General features: G+C 40.6%; 1 protein-coding gene and 1 pseudogene across 17 annotated transcripts in view; one reads left to right on the top strand and one right to left on the bottom strand.

The window, feature by feature from the left end:
* The window catches only part of ESRRG (estrogen related receptor gamma), a 695,415-nt gene that overhangs the window by 22,651 nt on the left and 648,270 nt on the right, over positions 1–24,494 (bottom strand). The gene's annotated exons all lie outside the window — the stretch shown is intronic.
* On the top strand, positions 16,190–16,748 carry LOC147356921 (enhancer of rudimentary homolog pseudogene; annotated as a pseudogene).

Below are 24,494 nucleotides of genomic sequence, written 5' to 3'. Positions count from 1 at the left end.
GAACATCTACAGGGAGGGTACAGCTTCTCTTTGTAAATCCCACTTACCTACCATCTCTGAAGGCTCCAGAGGAGCTGAAATAATTCCCTTAGTCCTTCCCCAACCCTCTCTGAGCTGGCCTCAACTGTACTTCTCTCCTTTCATCTAAGCCAAGAAGAAAGACAAATTGTTTGGGGTCATGGAGGCAAGGATAGAGAAGCTGCTTTCAAGGAGGAAACTCTAATAGCTTTCTTTTCTTACAACCTTTTTTTGTGTGTGGTACTAGTTGAAGACAACAAAGTTCTACCTGGGAAAACTCTCCTTTTTGATGTGACTAAAATTTGTTTGGCCATGAAGAAAAAAAAAGGCTGCACCATATATAAAATAGGACTCTTCAAAAAAAATCTGATAAAAGGGTATTGCCAGTTTTACTTTGGAATTAGATAGATACTGAGGAGGGAAAAACATTGTGAAGCTACATTTCTAATTTGGGGGCAAAAAAAGAAACTACTGGAATCTTGCTCTCCCCAGTAGGACTGGTAAGAAATATCTTGTGTGTTATAGGAGCCAGAACCGTTGTCCAAGAAGAATCAGCCCAGCCCCACCAGATATGCAGGCATTATCCTCTTTAGGAAATTCCCAAGAAGTGTGTATCAGTTTTGGTCTAATACTTGATATAAAAGTCAAACCCTGAAAACAAACACAGGTCGACTGTCTTGAACTTTGGGGATCTTTAAGGCTGGTAGACATTTCCACAAACTTTTAAAGAGTATGTAGGAAACTTTTAATGTCAAATATTCAAAAGCTAAGGGTTTACTGCTATGGGTGACAGAAGAGGGAAGAGGCTGTGGTGTGGGGAGCAGTGACCTTGAGGTCTGGGGATCTGAGTTCTGGTTCCATCTCTCCCGGTGACCAAGGGTGTTACCTTGGCCCCTGCTGTTAAGTTGACAGCTGTTAAGCTGTTAACTGCCCTCCAAAAGCTGTTGGAATCCAAAATCCCAGGACTGTGAATGTGACCTTATTTGGAAATAAGGTCTGTGTAGATGATCAAGTTAAAATGAGGTCATTAGGATGCTGCTGCTGCTGCTAAGTCACTTCAGTCATGTCTGACTCTGTGCGACCCCATAGACGGCAGCCCACCAGGCTCCCCAGTCCCTGGGATTCTCCAGGCAAGAACACTGGAGTGGGTTGCCATTTCCTTCTTCAATGCATGAAAGTGAAAAGTAAAAGTGAAGTCACTCAGTCGTGTCCAACTCTTTGTGACCCCATGGACTGCAGCCCACCAGGTTCTGCTGTCCATGGGATTTTCCAGGCAAGAGTACTGGAGTGGGGTGCCATCGCCTTCTCCGAGAAGAAAGGCTTCCCTGACCAGGAAGGTCATTAGGGTGGGTCCTCATCTAATCTGATTACAACTTCACTGAAGGGGAAATTCAGACTCAGACACAAACAGGAGGAAAACAAAGTGAAGATACACAGAATATTATCATCCACAAACCATAGGATGCTGGAGGCTACCTGAAGCTAGAAGAAAGGCATGGGATAGATCTCAGAAGGAACATACCCTTCAGACACCCTTGATCTCAGACTTCTAGGCTCCAGAACTATAAGACAAATGCTTAAGTCATTCAGTTTGAGGTACATAATTATAGCAGCCCAAACAAACTGCTGGCTTCCCTGGTGGCTCAATGGTAAAGAATCCGCCTGCCATGTAAGGTACTCAGGTTTGATCCCTGGGTCAGGAAGATCCCCTGGAAAAGGAAATGGCAACCCGCTCCGGTATTCTTGCCTGGGAAATTCCATGGACAGAGTTGTCTGGCGGGCTACAGTCCATGGGGTCTCAAAGAGTCAGACAATACTGAGTGCACACACGCACACATGCAGAGGAAACCAATACAGACCCGTAGCTGATGCTTCACCTGTCAGTGTGAAATGAGGACCAAACATCTCTGAAGCATCTTCCAGCCCCAGTGCTGTCTGACTCCGAATAACAAATGGGAGAGCTGCTTACATGAAACAAGCCTGTGTGGGTAATAGTGAGCACCTCTGATGAAGATCACTGGATTGGGAGTAAATCAGCTAGCATGGGGTGCCAGCTCAGCCACCAACTAGCCATGGGACTCAGCTCCTGGGATTCCTGCTTTCTCACCCGTAAAATGAAAGGTGGGAACAATCTTCCCAAAGTTTGGGTCCAGTTCTGCATCATTCAGGTTTTAGTGGTTCCACCCTAACACAATTCAAATTAACCGATACTTGGTGCGTCTATGATGAATGAAACGCTGTGTTCATGACCATGATACTAATATTACACAAGATGATATGATTCCTGCGCTCTCAGACTTTACGGTTTAGTAAATGAAGAGGAGTACACCACGAGGTGAAGTAGGTGGGTACCACAAAAGGCTCACACTGAGTACAATGGGCTGGCCAAAAAGTCCACTCGGTTTTTTCCATCCCATCTCACAGAAAAACCCTAATGAACTTTTTGGCCAACCCAATAAATGCAGAGGAAGAAAGATGGGTGTTTGGTTGGACGCATCCTCCCAAATGGACCCATCACTTTGTCTCCTTTTCTTCCTCTGTGGTTTTGGTTTGGGTGTCCATCTTCTCTTTTGGGATAAAGGATACACAAATCCTTATGGCTAGTGTTTCCCACTTCTGTCCTACCTGTGGTTACTCAAACATTCTGTTGAATATGAACTCTAACTCTGCTATTCACTGATACAAATGTTTTCTTGGCTTCCACATCTCCTGCAGGACAAAACTGAAACTCTCTGGCACAAGATGAAATTTCTTTAAAAAAAAAAAAAGATGAAATTTCTTTCACTCTGTGGCCTTTCTCATCCCTTCCTTCCATACTTCCTGAAAATGTCTCACCTGGGAAGTGCTCTGTGGATGGCTTAATACCTTGAAAACTGAGACCATTTTCCCAACCCCCATGTCAAACTCCACACCTTCATGACTTCCCAGATTAACAGCAACACCACCTACCAGCTGCCTCACCCCTAGCCTCTCAGGGATCTATCACTAAGTGTTCTCTTTAATTCCTAATGTCAAGTGCATATATTTCTTTCCATCCTTACTGTCCTTATCACTGTTCCTGTGTAGCATCCAGTGGCAGTGACAGTGGTGAGCTGCAGAACAGGCTAGTGGAGCTCAAGGTAAAGACATCAACAAGTGAGGGAGCGGGGGTGACGACATTTGCCCAACAGGTATATCCATATCCTTCTTGTGCATTTCCCCGATCTCTGAGCTCTTACCAGTGGAGACCTTCTCTTCTTTGCTCCTTGCTGTATCCGCAGCACCTCCAACACTGCCTGCCGTGTAGCATGTGCTCAATAAATATGTGCCGAACGAATGAATGATAGAAAATTCCTTAACAACTCCTGGACTGGCTTTCAACAAGAATAGGAGGCTAAAGAAATAAATATTCCAGATACCAGCTCCAGCCCCCCAAATATTTGAACACTTCACAAAAAAACTGCCTAATATTTTTTTTTTTTAATTCAACAAGTGTTTATTAAGGCACTGATTATACATAAAGCTTTTTGCTTGTAAGTGCCTATCTAGCATATAGGATTTTCTCTGGAGCCACTTAAACTCTGATAAAGTTCTGCCTAAATTTCACAACCTCAGCCAGTTCTTTTTGAATTTGTAATTAAAGTTGACATTTTAATCATACTGCCTAACTACGTTCTCCTATATTTACAAATAACCATTCACAACAGATTCCATGATCATGTCACGACTTTTTTATTATTTACAAGTATCTGTAATTAATTTCTCTACTTTACCCCAGTTGTGTAATTATTTTGACAATGTGTAAATTTATTATCTGGAGCTAGTATTTTAATTCTCTGAAAGCCTGACTTAGGTCACAAATGAAAGAAAAAGCTCACTGCCTCTTTCTACTCGCTGGAATAAAAATTTGTATCTCTACCGTTTTTACATAAATTCTTAGGAGACTCCAAATCTGGCTTTGATAAAGCCAAAGTCACTGACAAAGGCACTTTCTACACTTTAAAAAAATGGCAAGCAGATTGAGCAATCCTGTATTTTCTTTATTCATTATGAGTTTCCTTTCCTTGAGTCAAAAACAGCAAAGAAAAGGCAATGCAATAAAAATGCATTCAGGTATGGCAACTCCCTCTCGGTCCATTCTAGAACAATGGATTCTAATACTCACTTGTCAGAAGTATTTGCAACATGACAGCCATTGGGCAGCACGAGGGAGTGAGGTGGCTTCCCACTTGAAAGCAGCAAATTAGGCATTTACGGCAGTGAAGATGGTACTTGTTGGTTCCGACCTTTCACTGTGACTGCACAAGTAGGTGTTAATGTAATTTAAATGCCACTTAGACATGTTTCAGGTTTATCAAACTGGTTTGCACATCCATTCTTATGCAATCATTTTGAAGGGGACCGATTTCCACCTGCTGTAGGAACAAGCATGGCCAGAAACAGCCCTAGGCAAATGCTGTGGGCAAGTGAAGGAGGGTCCGTTTAACTTAAGAAAAAGGCAGGTTGGACCTTGAGGAAATCAACAGGACGCCAAAAAATACCTTTAATAAGTTGGGTAGTTGGTTCACATTACTTTTTACGAACTCTGTTTTTTCCATTTTTTTATACGTATTCAGCTGAGAGTCTGTATTTATGGACACACATGTTAGGTCTCTTGGAAACCATAACTTTTCATTTAAAATAGGGATATGGTGAGAAACTCAAGAAGATGAATTTTGCTAACACAAATTTTCAGATCAAATACATTTTTTTTTTACAATTCAAAATTTTAATAAACTAAACAATGTTATTAATAAAGCATATCATCTGTCAGAGTTTAGCAAGAGAGAGATGTGCCTCTAACCCTCTTTAGAATTGCTGGAGAAACAATCCCAACTATAATTTTGGGTTGTTCTTTTAAAGCAACAGTGCATTATCGGCATTTTTTATCTTCCTTTACAATTCCTAATATTTTATTTTTAAACTGTGTTTCTGATCCCAAAATATACTTTAAATTAAAAATAAATTTTTGTGAGTTTGTCTTTTGCTCACACATGAAACGTGATAACTTTTTAAAAAGATGAACCACTTTTAATGGGAGCATTCGATCATTAAGGAAATCTATAAATAGCAAGTTAGCCATGGCTGCTTTGTCTTGTTATATGTGACACAACATGATATTTTGATATTGAAGAATCTAAAAGCACATTCCACACATTGGATAAAATAGAAATAAGCTGTTGTAGTATATACATGTATATTTATACATATTAAATAAATTGGTTATATATTATGTAATATATACATAGGTGTGCATATTCATATACATATATATAAAACTACAAATATATGGTTTACATATATCTAAATAAGTTAACATAATGAAAAATTAGAAGGAAAGAAGAAATGATCTATCCACCCTAATTTGATTTTGGATTAAATGCTGCCCATTCAAGGAAGGTAAGTATTCAAACTTTCTCCCAATGCACCTGCTTGCATTAACAGAGGCACAGTTGCTAGCTTATGGCTTAGGGTATTAAGTCAAAAGAGTCTTTTTTTTACACTATTTTTCCATTTGTGAAGGCCACATCTGCACACCTGAAGCCACAGAATGACGTTGGCATCATGAAAGACTGAGTTAATTCTCTGAGCTCACCCAAAAATGTGCAAATTTTATTTCCGCTGCCAAATACCAAAGAACAGAACATTGCGATCATCTTGCTTGCTTTCACTTAAAGGATAAAGAATTGATTCTCTCTGGGATCTCTAAGAGAAAGTCACTTCTAATTTCTTTATTAATTTTATATAACATGCCTTCAAATCTTTTCTAACATACCAAATTAAGTTCCTCGATATAGAAACACAAATCTCAACAAGAGCACTAATTATGAGAGGCTTGTTGTTTATGGAATTAAAATTTATGTCTTCCCTTTTCTCACTTTTACTTCTTATATATAAAGTAGAAAAAGAAAAAAGAAAATCTTCAGGTGTGCTTTTCTTGATTTTTCCCTAAGTAGAAAGATACTATAATTCAGTGTCTCCAACATATGCCCTAGAAAGAGGAGAGGCAGGAAAAAAAAAAAAAAAGGCAAAAAACTAAGAGGTCTTCTGCATAAATGCAAGTTAAAGGATTTACAGCGAAGGCTATTAAAAACAAAGTGTCATATGTATTCGTGAAAGAACGTAGAAGAAATATGTTATCCATGAGATGCATGTCATAGATGTAAAATTATAGCACCCTGACCCTGAAACTCCACATTCAAATAATATTAGAAATTATCACCATCTATGCTTAAAAACCTGGGCATAATTTGTGCTCCAGACAGCAAGGAAAAACAGCAACTCTGAATTTCTAGCCCTGAGAGTTGGGTTTAAAGTCAGGCTCTCACATGATTTTTCTCTGGGGCTAATGAAGATCTGTTTACGAATATTTACTCCCAAGTTCACGGCTGGTGTTTGCTGGCTCAAGCAGAGCTAAGTCATTACGGCTTGGCACACGATCCACCGGGGAGGCTACCAGTTATCTTCTCACTGACAACAGAGGCAACCCCTCCGATTCCTCTCTGCCTCCCCTCCTTCTTCTCTACACTGCCCTGATTTGGATAACTGGCCAAGTTAACAGGAAACAAAAAAACTGAGAAACAACACAGCTCTTGGAATTTCTCAACCACATGAATGCAGAATCGTTATCAGTCTTGAAATGCTGCCTGTCCTATTTACCACAGATACATAATATACAAACCAGACCTGCAAACCTACGCCTCTTAGAATAACTCTTTCGAGACACTTCCATTCAAAAGTAGAATGGAGGAGGGAGATGGAGCTGCGGTGTAAAGCTCTCACATTGTCATGGCTCTTTTCCTGAAATGAACAAGAGCACCCACTGCACCGCCTCCCTGTCTTCCTGCTTGGATCTTTTGGAGAAGGAAATTTATCTTTGCATCTCACCTCTCCTCTATGCTGTGACCAATCCCTTTCACGTCACTGAGATCCTGCAAATAGATCCAGGAAATCCTAGAAATTTCTAGATGAGGCTGATTCAAGAAAACAAGCAAGAGGTTACTAAATAAGAGTTACCATTCAGGCATGAATCTAGCTGGAAGTTGCACTGCATCCTAACTCCACTGGAGTAGCATGAAGGCACCTCTGCAGGCAGAAACTCTTAAACGTCTGCAACAGTCCAAAATGAAAGAGGAGGGGAAAAAAAGAAGAAGGAAAAAAAAAAAAGCTGCCTGATTCTAATACACCTAATTAGCCATCGGCAGACTCTTAATTGCATACATTAGGATGATTCCATAGTGGAGATTAATTCTAAATATACCCAAGCAGCTGGTTAAGATGCCATGGATTACAGTGTGGACTGTACTTTTCCACTTAATTAGATATCAAAATTAAGCAGCAACAAGCATTTTGACATAACGGGGATCAAGCCGCTGCTTGGTATCCCAGAGCTGCACTTAAAATGACCGCTAAACAGAGCCGCACAGATGGAGAGATATTAAATGCCGCACTGGAAAGTAATTTCAAATAATAAAATATCAATATTTACATTTTAATTACCCCTACTGAGAGCCTCTCTGTCATTTTCACTATTGCCGACGCAGCAAGGGGTAGTGAAATGACATTGCAGCTCTGGCTGCAATGACTATTTTGTTTCCATTAAAGAATGACAAGTGTTTTAGAGGCAGTGACACTCGGTGTGTGAACAAGAATGACAGCAGATCAGAAAATTCCTATTAAGGGACTAAATGCCTCAACAAGAGAATTGACTCTGAGCAGCAGCTCTTCCTTGAAGCACATAATCCTTTCCAAATTTTCTGCTGAAAGTTTATTATTGGGGATGCCCAAGGGAAGTTTTAGTCTCCCATGAAATATTTAGATTGGTAAAACGTTATATGATGATCGCCAATCTAAAAACAATAATACTTGACATGAACAAATATCCAGGAGTTCTGTGTAAATCACAAAGAAGTTAAGGGTTTCTTTTTAAAAATTTCTGTCATTGAAATTGACAATACCATTGATCACGTTTCCTTGAAACATATCTATTTCCTATCAAATGCATGGATGAAAGCTCGGGATGTGACTTCGAATCATCATAGTAAAAATGCTGGGCTTGTTTGCCCCAGTTTTTCATTAGTATTTTTATTGTATGCAACCATCTCAATCATAATTTCCTTGACATGGAAAATAAAGTTAAAAAATGGGTAACAATTTGTATGTGTAAAATGCATATCCATGTGCAAAGATACTATAGATTTTTTCTTTGGCTTCTGTTATGATTTAAAAGTAGCAAATTCCTTGCGGCTCTTAGAGGCCGTCCTCAAATTTAATTACTCTTTATGGGGTGCGAAGATGAGATCATGGAAAAAAATAAAAGGTATATATGAAACGTGACATGCCACATTCACGGGATAATAAATGAAAACGGTAAAGTCTTCCTTTGGGGATGACTGTCAAAACTGTAGAGATCTTGAAAGAATTTTAATGCCTCAAGATATGAGAGAGCGTATAAGAGAAACTCCTTGGTCACTATAGTAGGCAGTTAACTGACCCCCTATCTCAGAGCCTGCATTTATTTAATGTGTAGAGATGAACAACCATAAACATGATGAATGGCTATAGCGGGAGGCTGAACAGAATTTTTCAAAGAAGAGAAAAGGGAAGTTGGGGAGTGATACAGACCCTTAGCCCTCTTCTACTCCCATTCCTTTTAAAATACCAGTTTTGAAGTTGGAATAAAAACTTGGTAATAGGCATGGGAGACTAATGCTGATTCTCGAGGAGATGTTCCTCTGAACAACAACAAAAAAGGAAGTGCCTAGGAAAGTATGTCTTAAGCATCCTTAATGCTTTTAGGACAAGACAGATCCCCATTTCTCAGCTACCAGCACCTTTTAATTTCTGAAAGAGCCACGGTTGAAAATCTTAATTAATTGTTCCATACTGCTTCAGGATCATTATGCAATGTAATAAAGGCCGTGTAATTATGAAATTTTACAGCCATTACCAAGGCTGATGGCTCGTATTTCATCCTCAGCTGGACCCGATGGCTTTTAGGCACTCAGCTCCCCTTTGATGAACTACAGACAGATCTATCAGGCCCAAACAATATCCAGGCGAGGCAGCTATAATAGCTACCTACAGATGAAGCCATAGATAAAGATAAACTATAAATCTACACACACAAATGCAGGCACATCGCCTGGGGATGACAGAGAGAGGATGAGACATTTGGGAAAGGCAGACGCTCCCACGAAGACGACCTCCTGCGTCTTCCCTTCATTTCACTCCAGAATGGCTTGGATTTTATAAAAGACAGCGAAACCCAAGTGAACGTCTCATTTATTCTCTGTATCTCAAAATCAAATGAGAAAAGGCAGGGGTGTGAGAGTATGTCCATAAGCATTGTACTTAGTGCATTATTTAAAGAGTAGAAACTACTCAGATATCCTAACATCTATTTCAAAGGTGAAAGAAAAAAAGAAAGGCTAGCTATTTATAATTTTTTTTGCCCAAACCTAGCACTAACGTGGCAATCCAAAATAAGCACATTGTGGCAAATTAGAGTACATCTCATGAGTATCTTTTGTAGAGATATGAACATTTAAAAAATAATTTAAGAACAACAAAAAGCCACGCTGAAATGCAGAGAGAGAAAAATACAATTATATTCATATATAACTATTATAACTAAGGGATTCCCTGGTAGCTCAGACAGTAAAGAATCTGCATGCAATGCGGGAGACCTGGGTTCGATCCCTGGGTTGGGAAGTTCCCCTGGAGAAGGGAATGGCAACCCACTCCAGTATTCTGGCCTAGAGAATCCCATGGTCTGTATAGTCAATGGGGTCGCAAAGAGTCGGACACGACTGAGCAACTTTCACATATTATAACTAAAACTTTTGTAGCTTGAAGTATTTTTCATTTTGGCATGTAAGAATTCATATAGCCTGAGAAATGATAAAGCTATGGTCTGAAAAAAATTTAAAAAAAAAAAACAGCAACTATGGTCTTCTTAATATGTTTCCAACATCTCTTTTTTTATGTGAATTAAACATTTACGGAGCTCCTTTTAATCATCAAGATAAAGAGAAAAGGGCCACCAAGGAGGTTCATTTGACAACCATTAAGTGCTACACTCCGGGGAGCATTGAGTTCAACTCTGCCTCTGGGATGTGGCAGCAACTTCACAGAGCTAATGCCCTCAGTCCTTACGATGGCTGGCTCATTTCATGAATATGACCGGACAGCCAGTCTTAACTTGGTTTTATCCAGGAGGAAAAAAAAAATGCCTATCAGAGGGTTAATCTAATTCAAGGTGCAAGCCCAAGGGTGGACCATGCCTGGCAAGAAAGAAAAGTAGCACGATGTACCCAGGGTGATTTTGAGATTGAAGACAGGCTGTGAGGTAGGATGTATGAGTAAGGGGGCTGGTGAACATAAAAAAGGATATAATATGGGTTTAAGTGGTGTATAGTCTCTAGAAAGCACAGCTCGAAACTGTTCATGAAAAGCATGGATCAAGAGTGAGAAAACTGGTTTCCGTACAATCTCAACTGACCAGTTGTGTAACCTTGAGCTAGTCACCAAATCGCTCAGCCTCCTTCTCCCAGACAAAGCTGATTGACAGGATGCTCTAGTCTACAGTACACTCCAGACTAGACATTCCATTATCTTTAATGTCCTTTGTTTTGGTGGGGGCAGAAAAAAGTGTAGATCCAAAACATTCCTTCTCTACAGAAATGGATGGTCTCCCTGCTTGAATCCCTTTCTAGGCTTGACTATATTTTACTTTGCTAACATGATCCCACCTCTCCCCGCCTTTTCTCTGAGAAAGAGAACACCGAGTACAAATGCCCTTGACCTACTCCCCCTTGTCATCTGTATGAGGACCGATTCCTAACACCTTTTTGCTTTTCTCTAAAGAAAAGGGATTGCTCCTTCCTCCCACGGATGGATGTTTAGCCCATTCTGTCCCTCCTCCTCCCTGAAACTCCCCCCATGGCCTCTGGTGCTTGTCACACAGCCTTCTCTTGGTCGTCCTGCCTTCTTTTGTGCAGTACTTTCCATGTGACATTTTCCATAATTCTGCTTGGCTTTTCACTGCTGCTAAGTCACTTCAGTCGTGTCCATCTCTGTGCGACCCCATAGATGGCCGCCCACCAGGTTCCGCCGTCCCTGGGATTCTCCAGGCAAGAACACTGGAGTGGGTTGCCATTTCCTTCTCCAATGCAGGAAAGTGAAAAGTGAAAGGGAAGTTGCTCAGTTGTGTCCGACTCTTAGCGACCCCATGGACTGCAGCCTACCAGGCTCCTCCATCCATGGGATTTTCCAGGCAAGAGTACTGGAGTGGGGTGCCATTATTTCCATGGGTGTAACAAGCCTATGATACCAGCACACATGGTTCCCCAAAGAGCTAGACTTTTCTATCTCCCACTCCCTGTAGTCATCCTCATGGAAATGTAACTTGGGCAACTTACCTCAAAATATCTACAGGTGAACTCATCCCCTGCCTCTCTAACTTAGCCCAGTGAATCCCCTAGAGCATCCTCATCAAATACTTAACAAGATAGAACCAAAATTTTTGGATTGATCTTTGACTCTTCTCCCAAGTCCAAGTGTTCCCATGAAACGTCTCTTAGTCCCACCTCTTCCTTCCAATCCTACCGCCTAATCACATCCTCCATTATCTTCCACCTGAACCGAACTCATGGTTTCCCTGACTCAAATCTCACCCCTCTACACTGACATTAAGCAGGGATCATCTCTCCCCTGCTCTTATGGTTTCTCTCTGTGAGGTTCACGGAATCCCTCATAGTCTAGGCTCATCGTGCCATTCTTTATTTCTTGTTAAGAATGATGGTGACGATAACAATTTGTACAATTTGTTCAGGGCTTATTACATGCCAGGAATTGTGTTAAAGACTTCCATTTATAAAGAGACCATAATGAGCCCAGTATTAGGGATTCACCAAAAGACAAAGTACTTGCCTTTTGGGGGTTTACATTTAGGACCTATGGGACCAGGTGGTGCAGTGGTACAGAATATGCCTGCCAGTACAGGAGAAGGCAATGGCACCCCACTCCAGTACTGTTGCCCGGAAAATCCCATGGATGGAGAAGCCTGGTAGGCCGCAGTCCATGGGGTTGCTAAGAGTCAGACACGACTGAGCGACTTCACTTTCACTTTCCACTTTCATGCATTGGAGAAGGAAATGGCAACCAACTCCAGTGTTCTTGCCTGGAGAATCCCAGGGACGGGGGAGCCTGATAGGCTGCAGTCCATGGGGTCGCACAGAGTCAGATACAACTGAAGCGACTTAGCAGCAGCAGCAGCACAGAAGATACTGTACTTTTGAACTGTGGTGTTGGAGAAGACTCTTAAGAGTCCCTTGGACTGCAAGAAGATCCAACCAGTCCATTCTGAAGGAGATCAGCCCTGGGATTTCTTTGGAAGGAATGATGCTAAAGCTGAAACTCCAGTACTTTGGCCACCTCATGTGAAGAGTTGACTCACTGGAAAAGACTCTGATGCTGGGAGGGATTGGGGGCAGGAGGAGAAGGGGATGACAGAGGATGAGATGGCTGGATGGCATCACTAACTCGATGGACGTGAGTCTGGGTGAACTCTGGGAGTCGGTGCTGGACAGGGAGGCCTGGCGTGCTGCGATTCATGGGGTCGCAAAGAGTCAGACACGACTGAGCTACTGAACTGAACTGAACAGGAGATATAAGAGATGCAGGTTCTGTCTCTAGGTCAGGAAGATTCCCTGGAGTAGGAAATGGCAACCCACTCCAGTATTCCAATCCCATGGACAGAGGAGCCTGGTGGGCTACAGTCCAAAGAGTTGCAAAGAGTCAGACATGACTAAGCAAGTGAGCACTCACACACATGTTCAGGAGGGCAGTGGGGAGAGAAGAAATAAAACCACAGCAGGCAGTAAAATAACAGTGCAATGGAGGGACCTTCCACAAAACTAAGGGAATAAACAGGCACCAAAAAGGGGCAAAGGGAAGCAGTCATGTTAAACAGGGCTCTCAAGGGGAGTGTTCCTGATACAGGGTGTCTGAGCAGAGCCCTGAAGAGCTGAAAGCGCAGTCCTGTATCCCCCTATGGAGGAGCATCCCAGGAGGACAGAAAGGTAAAGATGCACTCACTGGAGAAGGCTTTTCGTGGTTCAGAGAATTGCAGAGAGGCCAGTGTGGCTGGGGAGGAAGAGGAGGAGCTAATGGTGTTGGTGAGGTCATGAGAACAGGCATGTCACAGAGGCTTTGCAACTTTTTACAAACTTTTGGTTTTTGTTTTTTGTTTTTTTTTTTGAATGAGAGAAGAAAAGCCACTGGTTGCTTTGAGCAGAGAGGAGACACAACCTGACCTGCATTTTTAAAAGATGACTGGGTGCAAGAGACGAATGAGGCGGCTCTAAGCATTTCATTCTAACCTTACAGAACATCTACTATTCTCCTTCCCAGTTTCCACGTGAGGCAACTGAGGCATGAAACCCACTCCAGGTCACACGGTGAAAAGTATTAGAGTTACAGCCATGAAAATGAATGAAATAATGCCATTTGCAGCAACATGAATGGACCTTGAGATGATCACACTAAGTAAGTCAGAAAGAGAAAAACAAACACCATATGATATCACTGGCATCACTTATACGTGGAATCTAAAACATGACACAAGTGAGCTTTGCTACAAAACAAACTCTCAGACAGAGAACAGATTTGCCGCTGCCATGGGGGGAGGATGGATTGGGAGTTTGGGATTTGCCGATGCAAACTATTATATAGATGCATAACTGAATCCCTTTGCTGTCCACCAGAAACTAATACAACACTGTACATCAACTAAACTTCAATAAAATATGTTTTTTTTAAAAAAGTACTAGAGCTATGATTTGCACATGTGCCACTTGAATCCAGAACCTGTAACTGAACCACGATGCAGCGAGCTTCTCTTCCTGTGTTCCCACCATCACTTATTCTTTCCCAAACAAGCCATACTTGACTTCTGCGCATTCTTTCTTCCTGAATGTTTTTCTTCCTTCCTTTCTTTCGGCCACACTGAGTTTGCAGGATCTCAGTTCCCTGATCAAGGACTGAGCCCAAACCAGGGCAGAGAAAGCCTGGAATCCTAACCAACAGGCCACCCGGGAACTCCTGCTATTTCCTGACCTCGGTGTGGACTGCCCTTTCCCTTCCTCTCTGAAGAGGCAACTCATTGGCAAAGACCCTGATAATGGGGAAGACTGAGAGCAGGAGGAGAAGGGGGCAACGGAGGATGAGATGGTTGGATGGCATCACCGACTCACTGGACAAGAGTTTAAGTAAACTCTGGGAGATGGTGGAGGACAGTGAAGCCTAGCGTGCTCCAGTTCATGGGGTCACAAAGACTCAGACACGACTGAGTGACTGAACAACAGCTGTAGGGCAGATGCCCCTTCAACCGTCCAAACCTCTCTGAAATATTTTCCTCGAACTATTTCTCTCATGACCTTAGAGACAGTGAGGCGTCCTTCTCCTCCAGTACCCAGCCCATCATATCAGCTTGTGTCGACCCTACTGAAGTTACTATCTTTTCTACGATATCAAATCACTTATTCATCATGGTATCCCCAGGGCTGGGTACACAGTTGCATAGTCTCAGGACCTAAATGGTTTTAATCCATGTTTGGGGAATAACCAAAGAAATGACTGATGGGAAGGGAGTCAGGGTCACAGCTTGGCTCAGGGTGTGAGGAGAGCTGAAAGCAAAAGAGCTTCCAGACACCTCTGTCCCGTCCATTCCTGGTCCCACGCTCCCTCCCAAAGGCTGGAAATCAGAACACAGTGAAGGCTTGCTCTGCTGCCGCCAGTTAGAGGTGACTCAGATAGCTGAGGAATTCCTCAAGGGGAACACAGGGTAAGCCTGAAAAGCTGGAAGAGTTTTGAGAGCGAAAAAGCAGCAAATGCATCCTGTCGCCCCAAAAGAAGATGCTCAAAACCTCCTAAAAGGACCCTAAAGCATCATCCTATTCCCCAGCTTAACACCAAGTGGCTGTTCCACACGCCTGGGTTTAAGTCTCCAGCCTGCCAGGCACCCCATTAACAGCGAAACTGTTTCAAGATAACTTTGAAAAGCTAGGCGCCACAGCAGTACAATGCAACCTGGAGTTTACTGAACAAAGCGCACGAGGCCACAGGATACAAAGTCCTAGAAACAGTCTTAAAAATGATCTCATTGAAAATCCCCGTTTAAACGATGACAAAGCGGAGAACCCTTAGGAAAATAAATTCCATCATATTAGACATGTGGGCTGTGCTTAGTTGCTCAGTCGGACTCTTTGTGACCCCATGGACTGCAGCCGCAAGGCTGGTCTGTCCATGGGGATTCTCCAGGTAAGAATACGGGAGTGGGTTGCCAGGCCCTCTCCTCCAGGGGATCTTCCCAACCCAGGGATCGAACCCAGGTCTCCCACGCTGCAGGAAGATTCTTTACCATCTGAGCCACCGGCCTCCTCCCTAACCATTCTAGGATATACAGTCTGGCCACACTGTGCATACAGTTTATGTATTTTAATATTTCTACTGCATCTCATCCCTAAGACAGAGGTAGTCTTGGAAGACTTCTCCCTTATTAACACTTCCTGTAGACTTTTGATATTCTATTCTCATGTTGTGAAGAACCTCAGCAGAGTCAATGGGCTCAGAAATTCCTACAGAATGAAATGGCTGTAAAGTTCCACCTTATATGCAGAGAAAAACTTTACAGATTTGTTACACATAGTTTTTATTTATCACGTATTTTTAATTAAAAGGTATAATAGATTCACATAGTCAAGCTCTAAATGAAGACGGCTGGGGTCACACATAAAGGACTGTATTTAAATTTTGACTGGTCTGTTACACCACAAGGTAGGTGCTCAAATATTCATTAAACGCATAAGCTCACAAGACTAGGTGGTGTAAATCAGTCAATATCATGTTTGACATAATGATGTGTTTTCAATTGTTTCATTTCTAAATTCAACTTTAGTATAAATAAAGTTGCTATTTGCAGCAACATGGATGGGCCTAAAGAAAACTACACTTGGTGAAGTAAGTCAGACAGAGAAAGACAAATACTATGTGATACCATTTATATGTGGAATCTAAAGAATAATACAAATGGATCTATATATAAGACAGAAACAGATTCACAGACATAGAAAACAAACTCGGTGCGGCGGCGGAGTCGGCCATCGGCTGCAGCGGGAGACTTTGGCACGATGTCTCACACCATCTTGCTGGTACAGCCTACCAAGAGGCCAGAAGGCAGAACTTACGCTGACTATGAATCTGTGAATGAGTGTATGGAAGGTGTTTGTAAAATGTATGAAGAACATCTGAAGAGAATGAATCCCAACAGCCCCTCAGTCAGTTGTTTGATTTTATTGATGACCTGGCAGACCTCAGCTGCCTTGTTTACCGAGCTGATACCCAGACATACCAGCCTTATAACAAAGATTGGATTAAAGAGAAGATCTACATGCTCCTTCGTCAAAAGGCCCAACAGGCTGGGAAATAGTTGAGTTTGCAAGCATTAGGGGGACGGGGGTGGGCTTGGAACACAGGTGTGTGCAGTGTGCTGTAGTGGAAGTTTTGTATTATAGTTATCCTGTTTCCATTTTGGTATACCCTAGCCAGAATTGAATGTATTAGATAAAATGTGATGATCTTGTTCAATCTGAAAACCCCTTTGCCGCCCCCCCCGCCTTTTTTTTTACTTAAACATTTTTATGATGATTTAGATGGAAGTTGGTTTTTGTCAGTTAACGTTGGTTCCAGTCCCTCAAACTGTTCATACCTGCTTTATAACATCCACTGTACTAATCCTCCTTCAAGTTGGAGTGGGGAGTGGAGGCGCAGTTTAGTTACGTCCTCAAGATAAAGTCTTGTTGAAAAACAAATAAATGTTCTTTAGTTAAAAAAAAAAAAAAGAAAAGAAAACAAACTCATGGTTACCAAAGGGGAAAGTAGGCGGGAGGGATAAATTAGGAGTATGAGATTAACAGATACAAGCTACTCTGTATAAAACAGATAAGCAGTAAGGATCTTCTGCATAGCACAGGGAACTATATTTAATATCTTATAATAACCTATAAACAAAACAACCTGAAAAAAAAAATATGTAACTGAACTGCTTTGCTGTACACCTGAAACATAATATTGAAAATGACTATACTTGAGTAAAAAAAATTTTTGCAAGGAACTTGACATTTAAAAATTAGCAGTAAAGGTATCAATATAATGGTGAGACATGCTCAACTCTGCTTCAGTTTCTCCAGGATCAAGGCCTGGGAAGTATGTGAGCAAATGAACTAGAGAAGAAACAATAGCTAGAAATAAAGTCTAATTCAAAGCCAATTACATTCCAATACGAACCTTACTTTACTCTGCTGCTTTTACTAAGATATGTTCTTTAGGCAGAATAATTCCTGTTGTGCTTGATTAGGATTTCTCACTACTTAAAATTTAATGGTTGAGTTATTTCTTTTTTTTTTTTTTTGAGTTATTTCTTAAAAAAAAAAAAAAGGCATCAAAGAACTTGCTTTTTTATTCCTATTGAAAACTGGCAGTTTTTCCAGACGTTTCTTTATAACCTGGGAAGATGACAGTTACCACTGTTGTAAGGAGACACGGACTCTCTTTGGAGGCTGCAGCGCTAATAAGAAAGATATGGTTCAATGTCCTAGGTATTCTTCCAAGTTTTATTAATTAGGTGGAAAGCCTTTCCCCCTGGAATAGTCAAGGTATTTATTAACACTTCAGCCCCACAAATAGAACAAATGTACAGCAAAGGAGGTAATTATTAAATACACCGATCCCTTTATCAACTTGGCAGGGACAACCCAAAAGACAGTTTCTGATTATGATCTTTTTCATGATATTTTAATTGTGCTTCTTAACCTGCTAAATTAAAAACTACAGGGCAATCTCACTTAGATCACAGACAAAGGAGATCATATCAATTTGCAACAAAATGTATGAATGCTCCTATCTGCTTTAATTACACCGAGAACTTAACAGGCATATTCAATAGGATCACAGAAGGATTGAGAGCTAAATGTTATCTCTTAGCCAACAGCATTATCATGCCCGTATGTTGTTACACATTATGGAGTGTGAACCTCTGTTTCATAATAAGTTTAGGAAATAAGGACATTGAAGTAAAGGAGCTTGCTCTGATATTTGAGTCTGTTGGTTTTTTTTTTTTTTTTTTTTAAGATTTTTTTTGATGTGGAACGTTTTTAAAGGTTTTCTTGAATGTGTTACAATGCTGCTTCTGTCTTATGTTTTGGTCTTTGGCCATGAGGTTTGTGGGATCTGAGCTCCCAGACCAGGGATTGAACGTCTCCTGCATTGGAAGGCAAAGTCTTAACCATTAGTCCGCCAGGGAAGACCCCGTCAGTCATTTTTATCATGAGCTCTTCTATGTAACTCGGCCATGAGCCTAAGATGAGTGACGACAAGAAAAGACCTAAGTCTTCCTGTCTCTTAAAGTCAGCATATGGATTCTAAATATGTTTTTTAACTTGCATTTTATTCTACGTATGTAATCGTTTTTCAACCAAAATCCTGCTAGAATTAATCTCAGCCAACCTTTTAGGTTTTCTCAATTAGCCCATTTACTTTTATCCTAAAAACCCTCACCCCAAACCTTCTTGTGATGCCTGAGTGTGAATACGGAGCAGGTTCCTGCGAGCATCAACCACCAAGGATTTGAGCTTTTAATCTTGTCCACACCTTTGGGAGCATAAACCAAGGCCAATTTTGCTATAATAACTTGATAGGAAATGTGTTCTTTGGTGACTTTTCAAAGCTGGACACACTACATTCTGTGACTCTATTCTTTGTGTTTGGGGAGATGGAGGAGGGACAGAGAGTTTTCTGATTCTACTACTAATCCTGGTTGATCAGTTCCATGCTACCTGGGCTTCCCTGGTAGATCAGCTGGTAAAGAATCCGCCTGCAATGCAGGAGACCTCAGTTTGATTCCTAGGTCGGGAAGATCTGCTGGAGAAGGGATAGGCTACCCACTCCAGTATTCTAGGGCTTCCCTGATGACTCAGCTGGTAAAGAATCCACTTGAAATGTGGCAAGCCTGGGTTTGATCCCTGGGTTGGGACAATCCCCTAGAGAAGGGAAAAGCTACCCACTCCAGTATTTGGGCCTGGAGAATTCCACCGGGTCGCAAAGAGTTGGACACAACTGAGCTACTTTCGCTTTTCTTTCTATGCTACTTGCAAGGGAACCCCCTTCCCAGTGCTCACATCCTGCTGATACTCATTTTTTTTTTATTTTTAAACTTTACAATATTGTATTGGTTTTGCCAAATATCGAAATGAATCCGTGACAGGCATACATGTGTTCCCTATCCTGAACCCTCCTCCCTCCTCCCTCCCCATACTATCCCTCTGGGTCCAGTATCGTGCATCGAACCTGGACTGGCGACTCGTTTCATATATGATATTATACGTATTTCAATGCCATTCTCCCACATCATCCCACCCTCTCCCTCTCCCTCTCCCACAGAGTCCAAAAGACTCTTCCTTGAACTATTTTCTATCTCCCTCCCAGAGGTGGGAATTCTTATTTAATTGCTTTAGCAAGCTTCCATCTTTTTGCTAGCCTGTAAGAACAGAAGGATGCACCTTTTAAAATTCCTTATGAAGTAGTCTTTAAAAATTACTGATAGCTCTTACATATCCATGTAAAGGAGATATTAACATGGAGCTATGCAAAAAGAAGCACATCCAAGCAAGGATGGACAATGCATCATGTAGATCCTTAGAATTCTCCACCAGCCACAAATGAAATGGGAGACTGCAGAGATATACTGCCATTCAGAAGCTTACACTCAATATTACCTAGGAAGCTACTGTTTTCCCCTTAGTAAGGACACACTGTAGCATTTATTCCACCAGGTATCCTGATTGTCTTTGACATTTTTGTTTTTTTTTTTTTTCAAATTTTTACACTGTTTTCCCAAATAGATTTTGATGACTGGGATTGTTTTAAAAACAATATATTTCATACCCTGCCCCCCCCCCAAAATACCCTCAATAATGTTGTAGGATTAAATTTTTTCTATTTACTTATTTTTTGCTGAGTTCTAGGTCCACACTTTCACACTCCTGCATGTGCCACTTAGTTTTACCCATTTGAATTTGTACTGACCTGAATTGAGTATTCATTTCCACTCAAATTATTCTCAGCTAAAGGAAATAGCCACTCCGACCCATTCCCCTCACCAAATGGCATTAGGAAATATGGTAGTGTTTTTTCTAATATATGCTTATTTGGCTGTCCCAGGTCTGAGTTGAGTCCTGTGGGATCTAGTTCTCTGACCATGAACCCAGGGCCCTGCATTGGGAGTATGGCATCTTAATCTTAAGATTAATTGGGAGTATGGTCTCTTAATCACTGGACCACCAGGGAGGTCCCCAGAAATATGGCATTTTTGAACCAAGACTTTTGAGAATCAAAGGATGCTAAAAGTTCTTCAAGATAAGTAAGCTCCCATTCAGAATAACAATAGCATCCTCACTGAAAAATGCCATGAGTTCAGTCCACTAGACAAATAAACCTGAAATTGACTACACTGTTGCCATGTGCAAAAATGCACACGAGACCACCTTCAAATCATTGACAAGGAATTGGATGCACTGAAATTTTCCATGGGACACTGATATCTATCCCAAATCCAAGTTATACAGTATTTCAGGTTGTAGCATCGTTTCCAAATCTGCCTTTAAGAATCTCATTACACGTTCTTTTATTTGGAATTTTTTGAAGTTCCCTATCACCATTTTTAAAAAGTTTTGGGATTAAAATATGTTTCTTTCTTTGGCACAGACATTCAGGAAATCTCTTCTATGCTTCTATGAATCCCTGGTAGATCTAAAAGAATAAAGAACTGACTTCTTGAGCCCCAAGGCTGGAAGACCATTCTGGTAACACAGGTATATATCACATTTGGATTCCAGCAAGCTTCTAATTTTGCTTTATTATCTCAATACTAATGTCTAACTGCTGCCTTCTGGAGACTTACTAATAAAATTTGAATTGGAAATACACTGCAACATGTATTATTTCATTTATTTCTATTGATTCACTATCAAAACTATGATTACATTTGCAGTATTTTCTCAGTCTATTGAATAAAAATACAGTGCTCACCATGATCTAAACAGTACTTTAACACATTCTAAACTTCAGGATTCCATCTATACTTGAGATCATAGTGATAAGTAAAGTTACTTAAATACTTTTAAGAGATTAGCTCATTTGAAAAATAGAAGATTATAGAAGCTCATCATTATGTTTATGACCAATACACATTAAAAATGAAAAGAAAATTAGAAAATTGTTCTAAATATCAAAATGGCAGAAACTTTTGATCACCTGAATTTAGGTATCTTGTAGAACTGCATAGCAATTACCTGAGTGACAGTTGTCAGAAGACAGATGTACATACACAATCAAGTGTGTTAGTTTAGAGAAAATCACTTAATCTTTGTGTCTTGGTTTCCTCATCTGGACAAAATGAAAAGGTGAAAACAACAACCTCACAGGTAAGCTGTATGTAACAAATGCAGATGAATATCAGATTTATTTGGATTCACTTTGTAAGCTGAGCCTCACTATGCAAATGATGATCATTTTCATTATTGCTGCTACTGCTGCTAAGTCGCTTCAGTCCTGTCCGACTCTGTGCGACCCCAGAGACGGCAGCCCCACAGGCTTCCCCGTCCCTGGGATTCTCCAGGCAAGAACAGTGGAGTGGGTTGCCATTTCCTTCTCCAATGCATGAAAGTGAAAAGTGAAAGTGAAGTCTCTCAGTCATGCCCGACTCTTAGCGACCCCATGGACTGCAGCCTACCAGGCTCCTCTGTCCATGGATTTTCCAGGCAAGAGTACTGGAGTGGGGTGCCATTGCCTTCTCCGATTTTCATTATTACTGTTTCACTAATAATCACAATAGTTCAGACTCATCTCACCTAGGTGAATTTCAGAAACTTCCAAGCACTTTTTAAAAAAAGATTTTAGTCATCTTTGGTAGATTTCTTTAAAATAATTACATATTTCTCAGTCTTCTTAAAGTAAGTCTACTGAATACATCTTTAATTTTCCTGATGACCAGGGTCAGCACGCCAGGACCCATCAGGAGATCCAAGCTGCCCTGAGTTACCCTCAGAGGTAGCTGAAGGATGCAAGGCTGCCCAAACCCATGTTACTTAGCCTCCAGTGCTGGGCTTCTTAGGGCTTGATTTGCATTTTATATTTTTACCTGCAGACTCTTGCTTTCTATTGCCATTCACAGATTCCTTTTGGCATTATCCCTCCTAAAATTTGCTATGTTTGAGAAGAAAAGCTAAGGTATTTAGAATGGATCATAGAAACGATTGACTAGTCTATGAACGAGGGGCTGAGGGACTTCACAATGACAACAGTTTCGGATATTACCCAGAACACTTCTTTCTGTTTGTTTTCAGTTATGCTATAGGGAATTGGGTTGCTCAAAATTTGATATAATATCCCTAGAAGGAGAGAAACTGAGTTGAAAGACAGTGATATAAAGTTTACTTACGTAGAAATTTCTGTGTAAAAAGATGGTTATTATGGTTCATTGTTTTTCCTCTTAAATGATTAGAAAAACAGTTTAAGAATTAAAAAATGTCAGTAAGAGTTGAATTATATAGCCTCATGAATTTTTAAGAGTAACTGCTGAAGTGTTTATGCAATAAAGCAATACATTTACATATAGCAGCTTTATGTAGACTTTATACAACTCATTGACAAGCTTATGAAATACCCACCCCAACTCAGCAATTTTAAGAATGTCCAGGTTAATATTAACATATTTAGTGTTATTCTAAAGTTATCTGTATAAGTTCATATAAAAGATATCTGTCAAAAATTCAAATGTCTTCAAATACACATAGCATTTAACTGTGTCCTTAGAACATTTATCACTGAAGATTTATAAATTTTTATAAAAATTTATAAACATTATTTACATCCAAATAACTGAAAACATTTCTGTTCAATGAATAAATACATATTTATATATTTGTTAAAATGCATATTGCTTACTGGAATGTGCTATAATGGCCCCTTTCTCATCATTACATGTGAATATGTAATTAGCCACATAATGAATATCTCCAATGAAATTTCCAAGAAAGCTCTTAATTCAAATGTGTCATGATCACTTTTCAGAGATCATGAACTTTTCTGTTTTATTTTTTTGAACACTAAAGATAAAATTATGGCTTGGCCACAAAAATGCTGGTGTAAATGCACCTTGGCTGTCCAATAAATCTTTATTGATCTTGTGGATAAAGGTGGCTTCTAGGGAAGTGAAGCCTTCTCTTTGGTAATAAAGCTACCATATTTATTTATGTATCCATTTAAAAGATTTGCAAAACTGAACACTAAACTTGAAAATCATGAGAGTATGATGGTTTACGATAGATTTTTCAACCCCAATACTACTGACACCTTTGGGTGGAAAACTCTTCATTGAGGAGAAAGGGGTGGGGGGCTGCTCTGTGAACTGTTGAAGGTGAAACAGCATTCCTGGCCTCTCTCCACTAGATGTTCCTCCTTCTCTGTTGTTACCCTGATTGTGACAAAGTGTCTCTGCTGCTGCTGCTAAGTCGCTTCAGTTGTGTCCGACTCTCTGCGATCCCATAGTCACTGCCAAATATCCCCTGTGATGCAAAATTCTCCCTGGGTGGGGACCACCGGTTAAAGATGATGAAAAAACATCTTTTCCTCCCTAAATGAGCTACCAGAAGTTGAGAATCATGGTAACAAGAGTAAGTTTTCTTGGCCTACGTAGCATTTTCCCAGCCCTAACCAAACAGAGACTTGAATAAGAGAGGCTCCTCTATTCGCCAAACTTGGCCCCAAGCAAAATTTGCATCTCTCAAAGGCATGCTTCATGGCTAGCTGCCCTGTGTCGGGAGCTGCGTGAGGTTGAATCCTCTGCTGTTGCCATTGTGAAATTCTTAGTAATTTTTATTTATTGTTTTTTTTCTTATTTTTTTTTCTTCTTAATAATTTTTAAACTGTGGGTTCTGCATTTCCCTGTGCACTGTACCCCGTCAGTTATGGAGCCAGTTCCATAAAAACTATCAAACCAACATTAGTGGGATGCACCAATGAAATCTGTTTTGCCAGCAGAAGTTTTTGAGATCCCACTGTGCTAAACAAAAAAATCAGTTTGGAACTTTTTAAAAAAAATGAATTAGTTTATAAACTGTGTTAGCATAATAGGTAAAAATCAGGGATTTTGAATGCAATAGACCTGAATTGCAATCTCATTGTCTCTATTTTACTAGCTTCAGAATCTCAGGCCAAGTTGGCCTCTCTAAACTTCAATTTTCTCAATTATAAAACGGTGTCCAATTGACAAGGGGATATATATATAAATGGAATATTACTCAGCCATAAAAAGCAAAATACTGGTATTTGCAGCAACA

This window comes from Bos grunniens, chromosome 16, assembly GCF_055505025.1.
Source record: "Bos grunniens cultivar Pamir isolate PY7600 chromosome 16, Bosgru_T2T1.0, whole genome shotgun sequence".
Classification (NCBI taxonomy): Eukaryota; Metazoa; Chordata; class Mammalia; order Artiodactyla; family Bovidae; genus Bos; species Bos grunniens.
Note: the sequence above shows the minus strand (reverse complement) of the source record. Positions and strands in the feature narration are given on the sequence as shown.